We start from the raw sequence: 12500 nt of genomic DNA, 5'->3' as shown, positions 1-12500 counted from the left end.
CCTCACTGCACCGCATAGGTAACCATGGGATCATGATAGCGACTACTTTCGGCTGGGTTTGACGGCAGCCATAAGGGGGACCCATATAAAATCATGAGTTCAACACCATCAACATCGGCGTCGAGTGAGGAGGTAAACCCTTTCGCAAGAGGGGGTTTGAGGAGGTCTCCATCCAGAACGGGTGCGAGAAAGGAGAGCGAAGCAGTAGCTGAGGAGACGAGCGACAGCAATGTCCACGTCAAACCAGTGAACCAGCCTGAGTCCCAGGAGCGAGCGAAGGAAATAATCAAGCCGAGTATGACAGCGGTCATAGAACAGCTCGACGCGATTATTGAATTCGCGCAGGAGAAATCCAACATCAGCAAGGAGCTGAAGGCGAACTTGCTGAAGCTACGTAAGGCCGTGAACGTAGCTAAAAGGGACCAAGAGGCGTTGATAGTGCGGCTAGAGGGTGGCGGAAAGTCGGAGAAGTGTTCTCAAACAGAGCCCTTCATCTTCGATACCGACAAAAAACAGGAGGCGGTCGACTATGCGCTCCGGCTCACGATTGAGCGGAATAAACAGCGCCGGAAACGCGCCAGGGATTCTCCAGGCAGTAAACGCCTGACTCCCAAGGCCAAAAGGAGCAAAGACCATGGCGGAATTGATGGGGCGAAGGAACGTGGCGAGGGGCTCAACCCAAACCTCGGCACTCGAACCCCGGATCCGAGCCATGTAAGCGAACCCGGCGAGAATCCATGGGTGAAGGTCGCCAAAAAGAAAAAGGTCCCAAAAGAGGCCGGGCCCATTCCCGCGAGGAAGGCTAGGGACAAAGGAGAGGCTTTGTTGGTTAAGGCCGACAAAGAAAAGTACGCCGATGTGCTCAAGGCCATGCGGAGCGAGGCAAAGCTTGCTGAGCTTGGCAAAGAGGTTCGCAGCATTCGTCGTACGAAGACGGGAGAGATGCTGCTCGAGCTTAAAAAGGGAGCTCAGGGCGGAACGGAGCTTGTTGCGCTTGCCCAACAAGTCCTGGGCGATACGGCCGAAGTTAGAGCCCTGCGTAACGAGGTTGCACTCCAGTGCAAACGGTTGGACGAAATCGCCACCGCAGAAGAACTTGCCATGGCCATCAAGGAGCAAGGAGGTGTGGATGTCTCACGGGAATCCATCCGCATGAGGAAAGGACCACAGGGCACCCAGATAGCTACATTTAAGCTATCGGCCACGGATGCCAATAAGGTCCTCAAAGTGGGCAGGCTAAAGGTCGGATGGTCGGTATGCCCAGTGACCGCTTACCAACCGCCGGTGGTCGACATGTGCTTCAGGTGTTTCGAACCTGGCCACAAGTCGTGGAATTGCAAAGGCCCAGACCGGAGCAACCTCTGCAAGCGTTGCGGCGGCGAGGGGCACAAGGCGTATGCATGCGAAAGAACGCCACGTTGCATGCTATGCGCGAGCAAGAAGAAGGCCACAAACCACGTCATGGGCGGACCTACTTGCTCAACAAGTGGAGGGAGTAAATCAGCATGCAAGTAATACAGCTGAACCTTAATCACTGTGCAGCTGGCCAGCAATTGCTGCACCAGTCAGTGACGGAATGGGGCATTGATGTCGCGATTCTTTCGGATCCCTATCACACACCGGTAGATAACGGGAACTGGGTGTCTGACGAAGCCAAGACGGTGGCGATCTTGACGACTGGTCGATACCCAGTGCAAGAGGTGGTGAAAACACAAGCGGAGGGAGTAGCCATAGCTAAGGTAAACGGAGTTTACTATTGTAGCTGCTACGCACCACCGAGATGGTCAATAGACCAGTTCACTCGGATGGTCGACATGTTGACCGCAGACCTGGTGAGTCGGAAGCCGGTGGTGATAGCCGGAGACTTCAACGCCTGGGCAACGGCTTGGGGCAGCCGCTTCACCAATAGGAGAGGACAGACGTTACTGGAGGCCCTCGCCAAGTTGGACGTCATGTTAGCGAATGATGGACTGAAAAGTACCTTCCAGCGGAACGGAGTCGAGTCGTTTATCGACCTGACTTTCTGTAGTCCCGGCCTAGCTGGAGATCTTAATTGGAGAGTTGATGATGGCTACACCCATAGCGACCATCTAGCCATTCGCTACACGATCGGCCAATTGGCGAGAAACACAAGGAGGAGTAATACTCCCAAAACTCTTGCGTGGAAGGTGGCTAACTTCGACCGCGAAACGTTTTGCGCTGCCCTCGAATTAGAGGAGCACAACGCGAACCTGAGAGGGGACGAGTTGGTCGCTATCTTGTCACGGGCGTGTGACGCGACCATGCCTAGAAAGGCTCAACCGAGGACCAATAGACCACCGGTCTACTGGTGGAACGAGCAAATTGCACGCCTTCGCGCATCCTGCCTCAGGGCTAGAAGAAGGATGCAAAGAGCTCGATCAGCGGAGATGAGGATGGAGAGGAACACGGCGTTCAAAGCGGCGAAGCTAGCACTAAACAAGGCCATCAGCGCAAGCAAAAGAGCCTGTTTCGACAAGCTATGCGAGGGAGCCAACACCAACCCATGGGGCGATGCCTACAGGATGGTGATGGCCAAAACGAGAGGGGCGCTAGCACCCCCTGAACGTAGTCCGGCGAGGTTGAAGGAGATCATAACGGTTCTCTTTCCCCACCACGACACGTCCCCCTGGCAGCCAGCTCCGCTACCAGCGAATGGAGTCGTAAAGGTGACGAACGAGGAGTTGCTCACTGCGGCGAGATCGCTCGATACAAAGAAAGCCCCGGGGCCAGACGGTATCCCGAACGTGGCTCTAAAGGCGGCTATAATGACCAAACCGGACATGTTCAGGGAGGTCATACAGAGATGTCTGGACGAGCGTATGTTCCCAGACATTTGGAAAAGACAAAGGTTGGTACTATTACCGAAACCTGGGAAACCCCCAGGGGATCCTTCGGCGTATAGACCAATCTGTCTGATAGACACTGTGGGTAAGCTCCTTGAGAAAATCATCCTCAACAGGCTAGCCCCCTTCATAGAGGAGGCAGGAGGACTGTCCGGTCAACAGTACGGGTTCCGCAGAGGCAGGTCGACGGTGGACGCCATAACATCGGTGGTAACCACGGCGGAGGTAGCTATACAGCGCAAACGACGAGGGATCCGCTACTGTGCGGTAGTAACGCTAGACGTCAAGAACGCGTTCAATAGTGCTTGCTGGGCAGACATTGCTGATTCCCTACTTCGACTAGGAGTACCGGAAGGGCTGTACAAGATTCTGGAAAGCTACTTCCAGGACCGAGTATTGCTCTATGAGACCGACGAAGGCACACGTAGCACTCCAATCACGGCTGGAGTACCACAGGGATCTATCTTGGGCCCGATCCTGTGGAATATAATGTACGATGGAGTACTGAGGTTGAGGCTCCCTCCGGGTGTCAAGATAGTCGGGTTCGCGGACGACGTCACGCTGACAGTCTACGGCGAATCCATCGAAGAGGTCGAACTGAGTGCATCACACTCAATCTGCTTGGTGGAGGACTGGCTGCGTAGCAGGAAACTGCAACTCGCGCACCACAAAACAGAAGTGATGGTGGTAAACAACCGCAAATCGGAACAGGAGGCGCTGGTACATGCCGGAGATTGCGTGATCCCCTCCAAGAGATCACTGAAGCAATTGGGTGTGATGCTTGACGACAAACTCAGTTTCAGCAAGCACGTTGAATACGCCTGCAAGCGCGCATCAACAGCGATCGCGGCGCTCTCTCGTTTGATGGCAAACAGCTCGCCTGTGCGCTCCAGTAAACGAAGGTTACTGGCAGGAGTGGCAGTTTCGATCCTCAGGTACGGCAGCCCGGTATGGGCGTCGGCACTGAATGTGGAACGCAACGCACAGATGCTGGAGAGTACGCATAGACTGATGTGTCTTCGCGTAATCAGTGCATACCGCACTGTATCGAGGGATGCGGCCTGCGTGGTTGCAAGCATGATGCCTATCAGTCTGATAGTGAAGGAAGACGCGGAGCGCTACAGCATGCGAGGAGACAGGAACGCCCGTAGGGCCTCCAAAGCCGCTTCTCTACGCAGATGGCAACAAGAGTGGGACAGCTCAACCAAGGGCAGGTGGACACATCGGCTCATACCTAGGGTCTCGAGCTGGTTAGATAGACCTCACGGAGAAGTGAACTTCGGCCTGACGCAGTTCCTCACAGGGCACGGGTGCTTCAGATGGTACCTCCACAGGTTCGGCCACGCGACATCCCCTGTATGTCCTGGCTGCCCAGACGAGATCGAGACGGCTGAACACGTCTTGTTCGCATGTTCCCGTTTCGCGGCTCAAAGGAGTGAGCTACTGGAGGCATGCGGCAGGGACACCACACCGGAAAACCTGATCCAGAGAATGTGCCACTGCGTAGAGAACTGGAACGCAGTGTCGACCGCGGCATCCCAAATTGCGGGAATATTGCAGCGGAAATGGAGTGCGGATCAACAACAGGTCAGCCGCGTACCGTAGCAGGCTCAAGAGGGATCAGCGAATAAACGTCGGTCCGGGAGAACCTTCTTCGTCGGGAAGCTCTTCGTCGGAGTAGTCTAGATCCATCGTCGGGGACTAGACGAGTAGTACGTAAAACTGTTAGGATCGTCGGGGCGCCAGTGAACCGGAAGCTTTCCTCCAACCGGAATCACTGGATCGACCCAGGCATCCTCTCGGTCGGGCGTTGACGGGTATCGAAGGCGTCGGTTTCGGGAGGGCCTCCTTCGTCGGGGAACTCTCCGTCGGTGTAGGCTAGATCCTTCGGCGGGGGCTAGTCGAGTAGCCGCCACAACACCGATTCGAGTCGTCGAGGCGCCAGCGAACCGGAAGCCATGCTCCAACCGGAATCGCGGGACCGACCTCGGCACTCCATCGGGTGTCCCGTGTGGTGTAAGAGACTCGGTGTCGGGAGATTCTCCTTCGCCGGGGAAATCTCCGTCGGAGTAGTCTAGATCCTTCGTCGGGGACTAGACGAGTAAATCGTGGTGTAATACCGCTAGGATCGTCGGGGCGCCAGTGAACCGGAAGCTTTCCTCCAACCGGAATCACTGGACCGACCCAGGCATCCTCTCGGTCGGGCGTTGACGGGAATCGAAGCGTCGGTTTCGGGAGGGCCTCCTTCGTCGGGGAACTCTCCGTCGGTGTAGGCTAGATCCTTCGGCGGGGGCTAGTCGAGTAGCCGCCACAACACCGATTCGAGTCGTCGAGGCGCCAGCGAACCGGAAGCCATGCTCCAACCGGAATCGCGGGACCGACCTCGGCACTCCATCGGGTGTCCCGTGTGGTGTAAGAGACTCGGTGTCGGGAGATTCTCCTTCGCCGGGGAAATCTCCGTCGGAGTAGTCTAGATCCTTTGTCGGGGACTAGATGAGTAGATCGTCGCGTGATACCGATAGGATCGTCTGAGCGCCAGTGAACCGGAAGCCACGCTCCAACCGGAATCATTGGATCGACTTAGGCATCCTTTCGGTCGGGTCGTAGACGCGTACCGTAAGCGTCGGTTCGGGAGGACTTCCCTCGTCGGGGAACCCTCCGTCGGTGTAGACTAGATCTTTCGGCGGAGACTAGTCGAGTAGTTCCGCGACGTAGCATCAGTTTTGGGTCGTCGAGGCGCCAGTGAACCGGAAGTTACCCTCCAGCCGGCATCACTGGACCGACCTCGTCATCCAACTGGTCGATCCCTTGAGAGCAGGATGCTGATCCCCATTCTGCATAAATCTGGGGAGGGTGCTGTGAGCACCAATAGCCTTCCACCCCGAAGTAATACCTAGCGGTGGTGCCGGGGAGGTAGGGTTGGAGATCCAAGGTGTTTTAGTGGGTAGTTCCAATCAACAGTTGGGTAGTCCTGTGGAGAGTCCCACACTCCGTGCGTAAATGCATTTCACCTTGTAAAAAAAAAAAAAAAAAAGGGCAGATATTTGAAAGATCCGTCGTCGGTGCGAGACCATACGATCAACAAAATTATCCAGATTTCAACTTAAGCGTCACGGAGGACGATTGGTTTGACTAATAATTGCACAGGTTCCGCGAGGTCCCTGCATTATGGCATGTATTAGCTCTAGATTTTCCACAGTTATCCAAGTAACTAGTTAAATGATCTTGTAAATTATAGCTGTTATACTGAGCCTTATGCGGTTTCACATTAAATCTGTTTGTACTTAGACATGCATGGCTTAACCTTTGAGACAAGCGTATATTACTGGTAGGATCAACCAGAATTCGTCCGAGTCAGTCAGTCAGTGATGAGCCATTAAATCTGGTATGAACTATGGTATGGCCGCCTTCGTTCAACACCGTTCTTTGGTAGCTATCAAATCACCGTCCTCCTTCCCCTTCTCGTGTCAAGAGAAAAAGTACGGCTTGGGATACGAAATCCCGTGCCATTGAATTTCACCACAACGTATTTCATTCGCACATTCGTGTTCGTATGAGACACTAGCCGTACCCCGATTGTACGCGGTGCTAGATGTCAAGCAAAACAATCGAAAAAAGATTCCCATCTTTGACGGCCGACTACGGTTCGACCACTGCCCATGGTTGATGATGGTACACCAATCAGGACGAATCATAATACCTGCTACTGTCGTTAGCTATCGCATATAACGTGGTAGCCGTATAACATTCATCAGACACCTAAATCCTATTCGCATTAGTCGGAGTCGGTTCGACAGAGCGACAGAACACGCTTCCGTCTGTTTAACCAACCGATCGACCATTAACTTGTACCTCCTCCGACCAAACCATAGTGCACCACATCATGGTTGGACTCCCTCATATAGCCATTACGCCTCACTGTTCGTACCTGTCCAACCAAGCCGTAATGTACAACATCATGGTTGGACTCCCTCATATAGCCATTATGCCTCACTGTTCGTACCTGTCCAGCCAAGCCGTAATGTACAACATCATGGTTGGACTCCCTCATATAGCCATTATGCCTCACTGTTCGTACCTGTCCAGCCAAGCCGTAATGTACAACATCATGGTTGGACTCCCTCATATAGCCATTATGCCTCACTGTTCGTACCTGTCCAGCCAAGCCGTAATGTACAACATCATGGTTGGACTCCCTCATATAGCCATTATGCCTCACTGTTCGTACCTGTCCAGCCAAGCCGTAATGTACAACATCATGGTTGGACTCCCTCATATAGCCATTAATGCCTCACTGTTCGAACCTGTGCAGCCAAGCCGTAGTGTACCGCACCATGGTTGGTCGACTCACATGGCATGCACCCCCTCCGGACCAAATTGACCATACGCTCAAAATGCATTTTTTGGGCTCAAAAGTCAATATTTTCGACGCATACGTTCCGAAATGTGGTCCCCCTATAGATAGATTTGTGGCCAAAACAGGCCAACTTTATCATGATTTGTAATAACTTTAACGCGTCGGTCCACCGCAACCAGCGGAACCGTATACTACGGTACCGTCAGTGAGACAACTATGCCTCGCATCGTGCGGCAGACCGACCGGAACGTAGAAGGCGGTTTCGCTGACATGCCCACTACAAGGGCCATTAATGGTACATCATATGGCAAACTGATGGGAACATCTTAGACGAGTATGGGGATGTATCCCACTACAAGGGCCATTCATGCCACATCATATGGCAAACTGATGGGAACGTCTAAGGCAAGTATGGGGATGTATCCCACTACAAGGGCCATTCATGATACATCATATGGCAAACTGATGGGAACATCTTAGACGAGTATGGGGATGTATCCCACTACAAGGGCCATTCATGCCACATCATATGGCAAACTGATGGGAACATCTTAGACGAGTATGGTGATATATGGTAAATAAAAACTTGAAAAAAACTTAAAAAAAAATAAGCACGTCATCGAACGATCAAGTCGTTCGAGACGTGCTATACAGTCCTAGTACGATACCTCCACTAGGTCATGTACTATCCACGGGACCGATTACCAGAGTAGAATCAGTTGGCAAGAGACATAGAATGTCGCACTATACCACTATATGGTATAGTGATATAGTGCGAAAAGTTTTACTGACAGTAAAACTACTAATACCAGTTTTTGCAACCGGGTTACTTGACCAAGTTTCCATCTGTTGATCACATCGACCCAGTGATATAAAGTTCTGGGTCGTACATGTCGTAACAATTGTTAAGTGCACGAGTGGTTTAAGATTGGTGATTGGTTGAAAACGTATCTATGGCTAACGCCTAACAGCGATGCACATGCAGCGAACCGCTCCCGTATACGCGTCCGTAGTTATGTATACAGTGTTAACCGTTAACGCCTATCGATGCGGCATAGACAGCGGACCGCCCATATACGTGTCCATGGTGATGGTTCGTACCGAGAGGCATTATTTAAAATCGTTGTTACGGCTTACTTTGGTAAACGAACGTAACGACATATGGTGCGTTCTGGTAGTTTTGCGACGTACTTTCACGACGTGAAGTCCGTTTTGGAAAATCTGCGCACAAATTTTTTGTTCCATACAAATGTGACCAAGTTGCAACCGGTCAACCCGGTTTACTAAGCGTATGCCTCTCATGCTGCGGCCTTCCAGCATGTTACCCATGTACGAACTGGCACATATCCCGCACGGATAGGCATTGCGCCTACGTTCGTAACTTATCACCTATCCCGCGTACTACGCTCACGTCAATTGCATTCGACAGAGCGGGGACGGCACTACCATATGTGAAACAGCTGGGTTTTGGAAAAAAATGCGGGTGTTGACTGAACTAAATCGGTTGTTGGAATAACTAAAAAAGTGTTGGACTTAGCTAAGAAAAAAAATCGGATAGGTTGTTGGAAAAGCTAACTGAAAATATGTAGGTTGTTGGAATTGCTAACTACGGTTTGGAGGGACAGGTACGAACAGAGAGGCGAATAGCTATATGAGCGCTGGTGAAGTGGTGCACTACCGTGGCCCACTGCCAGATAGGTGGGAGCTCGGGTAAAATATTATCTCCCGGGCAACAATGAGATACCACCATTGCTTCCGGCACTTGTCGGAGGCGTAGGAGGGAGAGTCTGTCAGGTTTCGTATCGTATTCCGAACGAATCCGATTCAGACAAGGTTATAGTGATATAGTGCGAATTCAATATTGTTCAAAGAAGTATTTATCAAGTGTGTGTGTTTAGATAGAGGAGCGTATTTAGAGTTAAACCATTAACGACTAAATTTTGTGTGGTGTTTATACGATGGCACCTACAACAAGAGCAGACCGCAATAAGCTGCAGCGGTCACTGACGGACATTGCGTCGTCATTGGTAGTAAGACAGGGCGATAAAGCTATCTGCAACATCGATCCCGCGTCAGGATGTCCATACGTCCAGAGTAGATTTGCCCCTGGCAACTTCATCCGTCACTTTCGTACCGTACATACGGAACGTGCATGTGCAAACAATCTCCTTACAATTGCCTATCCAATGGAGAAGAAGGAAAGAGTAATTCCTAAGCGTTTAATAGCTATTGACCGGCAGTTACTAATTGCGTCAGCAGTTAAGCTGACGACCTTCCATCATCTTCCTATTTCCTGCTTCGAGTGGGAAGGCTTCAAAGACTTACTGAAACCGATTACAACGACTCTTGGGTGCACTTTGAACCGTGTCACAATGAAATGTCATCTCTCGAAGACTGCCTGTCGTCTAAAAGAAATGTTGATAGATGAGATGAAAGGCAAGCTCGTCTGCTTGAAAATAGATTCTGCTGCCCGACACAATCGCCATATCTTAGGCATCAATGTACAGTATGCCCTAGACGAGCAGGTGGTCATTCGTACCCTTGGTATGATCGAAATCAAAGAAAGTCAAACAGCGGTGTTCTTGAAATCAAAAGTTATGGATACTTTGGCCGACTATGGGCTATCTCTTGAGAACATATTTTCCGTGACATGCGACAATGGGGCTAATATGGTGGCAACGGTTAGAAAATTAAACAATGATACGTACGTAATGCCTACAGAGCAGCAGGCTGATGGTACGAACATAGATGAGCTGGATGAGTCGGATGTGATAGAGGATGATCAACAGTGTGAACGAAACGTTACTGCTGAACTGGCCAATGAACTGTCCGAAAGGATTACTCTTGTGAGATGTGCCGTGCATACCTTACAGCTTGCAATACTGGATGTTGTTGATAAATCCGATGAGTCTATCCGAGCCATCACTGCTGTTGCTAGAAAATGTAAGCTGGTGAAGTACCGGTCAGAGTTTGAAAGCTACGATGCTTCATACCCACCCGTCTGGAGTAGGACACGATGGGGTGGTATATTCAAAATGATGGAATCGTTCGTACACCAAAAAAGGTTTTTTAACCAGTTGGCCGATAATTTTCCCGAACTAGACCTTTCCAATCAATGGTCGTTCATTGAGCATTACTATGATACGTTTAAGCCGTTGTACATCTGCACAAAGCAAATGCAAGAGAAGCACGTGTCGTTATCTGACTTCTATATGGCATGGCTGATGGCAACGAGTGAGGTACAGAAAGTTCGCGAAAACTCTTTCAGTCCCCATTTACTTCGGTCGTTGAACAATAGATTGAACGTTTTGCGCCAATTGAAGGCGGTTCAGATGGCATTATACCTGGATCCAAGGTTCAACTATCGAGGTTCTAAAATATTCACGGCTGAGGAAAAAGATAAAATTCAGCAATACATAGTCGATACATGGGAACGTATCTGCCAACTGGGTAAAACACCGGCTAGTACAAGTAGAGAATCGTCAGAGTCTACCGATGATTTTGATCAGTATCTTACGCAAATGTTTGGTGAATCCGTGAATCTTGGTTGCGAGACCGGGTTTCTTCAACAAGTTAAGTCTTTGGACCTAGAGCCACGCCAAAAACATAACTACAACGTGTGGGACCATTGGTTGCGCCGTAAGACTACGCACCCAGAGATATATGCAGTAGCAATGGTTGTACTATCTACACCATCGAACCAAGTCTCTGTTGAACGGTCTTTCAGTGCCCTTGCCTTGGTTCTCTCTAATCAACGCACTGGCCTTGGGAAAGATACGTTGGAAAACATTTTACTTATTAAATTAAACAAAGACTTATTCTCCAGGGCGCTGGGAACTGCGTATGATTGGAAGGGCCCAATCGACCCGGTTGACGATGATTCTCAGGAATGAATATGATACCGTTGATGCTCAACTGAATGTCGAATGAGACAAATATTGTCGTCTATCACTGGCTCATCGCCGGGTGATAGGGGGATAACTTTTGTTTACATTTTCATGAAATCAATTTCCAATGATACTGAAAGGGTTCGGCAGTCATGATACTTGTTATGATTCAATTAGCGACAATCGTCGTTGGGTGGACGATGATATATGTGTTGTCTCAATGTAAGCTCGAGTCACCATTGTGATAACGAATTTTTTCAGCACTGACAGTAAAACTTTTCGCACTATATCACTATACCATATAGTGGTATAGTGCGACATTCTATGTCTCTTGCCAACTGATTCTACTCTGGTAATCGGTCCCGTGGATAGTACATGACCTGGTGGAGGTATCGTACTAGGACTGTATAGCACGTCTCGAACGACTTGATCGTTCGATGACGTGCTTATTTTTTTAAAGTTTTTTTCAAGTTTTTATTTACCATATATCACCATACTCGTCTAAGATGTTCCCATCAGTTTGCCATATGATGTGGCATGAATGGCCCTTGTAGTGGGATACATCCCCATACTCGTCTAAGATGTTCCCATCAGTTTGCCATATGATGTATCATGAATGGCCCTTGTAGTGGGATACATCCCCATACTTGCCTTAGACGTTCCCATCAGTTTGCCATATGATGTGGCATGAATGGCCCTTGTAGTGGGATACATCCCCATACTCGTCTAAGATGTTCCCATCAGTTTGCCATATGATGTACCATTAATGGCCCTTGTAGTGGGCATGTCAGCGAAACCGCCTTCTACGTTCCGGTCGGTCTGCCGCACGATGCGAGGCATAGTTGTCTCACTGACGGTACCGTAGTATACGGTTCCGCTGGTTGCGGTGGACCGACGCGTTAAAGTTATTACAAATCATGATAAAGTTGGCCTGTTTTGGCCACAAATCTATCTATAGGGGGACCACATTTCGGAACGTATGCGTCGAAAATATTGACTTTTGAGCCCAAAAAATGCATTTTGAGCGTATGGTCAATTTGGTCCGGAGGGGGTGCATGCCATGTGAGTCGACCAACCATGGTGCGGTACACTACGGCTTGGCTGCACAGGTTCGAACAGTGAGGCATTAATGGCTATATGAGGGAGTCCAACCATGATGTTGTACATTACGGCTTGGCTGGACAGGTACGAACAGTGAGGCATAATGGCTATATGAGGGAGTCCAACCATGATGTTGTACATTACGGCTTGGCTGGACAGGTACGAACAGTGAGGCATAATGGCTATATGAGGGAGTCCAACCATGATGTTGTACATTACGGCTTGGCTGGACAGGTACGAACAGTGAGGCATAATGGCTATATGAGGGAGTCCAACCATGATGTTGTACAT

Source organism: Malaya genurostris, chromosome 2 (assembly GCF_030247185.1).
Source record: "Malaya genurostris strain Urasoe2022 chromosome 2, Malgen_1.1, whole genome shotgun sequence".
NCBI classification, from domain to species: domain Eukaryota; kingdom Metazoa; phylum Arthropoda; class Insecta; order Diptera; family Culicidae; genus Malaya; species Malaya genurostris.
This window is presented reverse-complemented; position numbering follows the sequence as displayed.